Below are 2,500 nucleotides of genomic sequence, written 5' to 3'. Positions count from 1 at the left end.
GCGAACTATACCGTGGCATGCAGCTAGAAGTAAACTTAACAAGTTTTCTTACCTTACTTTGACCCGTGGCCGATGGTGCTGCTAGCTCCTTTACTGATGATCCAAAGATGACCACATTGAATGAAGAGGGTGACATCAGCTGTTCGTCATAACCTTCAAAAGAATCGCGCACCTTTGGTAATATTCGAAAACAAAGTTCTCAGCCACGTACTGCTGTTTTTCACTATTCACAAGCACTTCGCGAGGTTTCAGACCACATTACCGCAAGGGTTCACTATTTTTTACAACACTTGAACACAATAATCTCCCTATTCCGGTTTCAGCGACATTCGCGCCTAGCTCGCGCGACTCAGCGACGTCACTGAGGGGTCACCGCCACCGCGTCGTCTGCGTACTGCAGTGCTGACGTTGATTCCGTCGCGAGGGCTCTTGTTTTGTTTTCTGTTGTTTTTGGGCCTCTCGCGATACGTTTTCGCCGCGACAGTGTGTTCGATCGAAACGTTCAAAAGAAATCGTTCACTCGAATCTATCGGTGCGCAATGTGATCGTTTCGTTCTGCGCGAGTTTGTGCAACACCGAAAAACCGAAGAGTCCGAATCCACGCAGAGGTTATGTGACCGGGCCGCTGGTGGACCCAATAGATCAGCTGTGGCTGTGAGCTGATTGTTCGAGTCCAACACAAGTCCGTCGAATTTCCGATGGAGCACCGAGGTTAGTCTGCACCCGGCTGATTTATTTCGGATAAAGTTGAGAGAAACCCTCTGTGTGCCAAAGAGAGAGATACTTCTTCGTTCTTCTTGGCCTCCGTGTGCCAAAACATTGGAATGATTTTCTCAATGATACAAGATGCCATATAACCCCATGAAATATGCCATCTTCTTTCATTCCGTACAAAACACCGCAAAGTGCAAAAGGGCTTTACACCGCGCTGCTCACTCTTCTCTTGCCCCTTTCTCTTTTTGCTCTAATTGAGCTCATCGTCCACGGGTGCCACGGGCGCACGGGGCCTCTCCTCGCACCTCGGCGGCGGCCGCGCGGCGCGGCGCAGCGCAGAGCATGGGCGCAGGATTAGAGCTTCGCTACGCTGCCAATCTGCGTGGGGCGGAGCCGATCAGATCCCCGGCGACGACATCGTCAGAGCGGCGCGGGAGCTCAGCCCCGAGGGTGGCGGCGGGGCGGGGCGGGGCAACGGCGTGCAGACAGGACGGCACAGGGCGGTGGCTGTTAGGACAGCAGCCCGTCCTGGATCGCCAATATCTTGATCTGCTTCCGAACAGAGGCGAGAGCGGGCCGCGAGGCTGCGGGCTGCCGCTGGCTGACGGCGCCGAGCGCGGTGAGGAGGAGGAGGAGGAGGAGGTGTTGCTCTTTTCCACTTCCTTGGAAAACGTCCGCGCCCTTTGGACAACGAACCCAAACGAATCGCCTTGGTTTGTTTCCCAAAGGCAAGTTGCGCGCTGTTTGCCCCCCCCCCCTACCCCCAAGTCAACGCTCTCTACGCTTTCCACACACACCCGCAGCTTTAATTTTCGTGTGTAAAGGTAGTGGCTCGCGGTGGTGGAGACCATGGAGACCCTGCCCTGGGCCACCAGCAGCACATCGTCCACCCACAAGCGCGCGCGCGCACGCACGCACGCCCAGCTCGGCAGAGTGTATCCGGTGCGGTGTCCCATCGTGCACCACCAGCAGCACCACGAACGCCCTCTCCTGCCCTGCTCTCCCCCCAGACGACCAACGACCCCGAGCAGAGCGTCAGGCGGGCCCCCGGGCGGCCCGAATCAGGAAGGAAGGGAGTCTGCAGCTGCTCCAGATCTTCCCCCTCCCTCCCCCCTGACACGCACACATCCACACACACGCACACACACACGCACACACACACGACACGGATACACATGACACGCATAAAAGCGGTGCACTTCCCATGTGTCCCCCGGAAGTGAGTGGCGATTATTTTTTCGAAAGGTTGTGTTCGAGACCCCCGCGCGGTAAAAAGGGTAGGGGGGCGGGCGGGGGGAGCCCCGCTACTGGAGAGGGGAGCGAGATAGGGAAAGAGAGAGCGAGTGAGAGTGAGAGAGAGCGAGCAAGCCCTTCCTCGTGGCCGCCCTTCCCCTTCCGAGAAGCAGTTCCAGGGGCCGCGGCAGCAACATGTGTTCGCCCCCCTCTCCCGCTCCCCTACCCTCTCTCTTCCCCCCCAATTTAAAAGGCGCACGCTGCGAGGCTCGCACGCGTCTGTGACATTTGTCAGGGCTCAAGTCTGAGTGCGGTGCCCTGGGGCCGGGTGCCGGCTGGGGTGCCCCCCCCCTCCCCCCGCACCCTTCAACCCCTCGCCAGCATGCCACCCCTCTACTCCTTCTCCTCCCCCAACGTCCCGTTTTAGCCCAAACATTGCAGACACCGGCGCGCCCGAGCCGCTCGGCGGGCTCAAAGCACCCGCCGCTACCTCTTTTCCTCCCCCTCCTCCTTTCTCTCTCTCTCTCTCTCTCTCTCTCTCTCTCTCTCCTCC

The sequence above is a fragment of the Frankliniella occidentalis genome, unplaced genomic scaffold (assembly GCF_000697945.3).
Source record: "Frankliniella occidentalis isolate FOCC.00 unplaced genomic scaffold, Focc_3.1 Scaffold75, whole genome shotgun sequence".
Taxonomy (NCBI): Eukaryota; Metazoa; Arthropoda; class Insecta; order Thysanoptera; family Thripidae; genus Frankliniella; species Frankliniella occidentalis.
The sequence above is the reverse complement of the archived record's forward strand: the minus strand, read 5'-3'. Positions refer to the sequence as shown.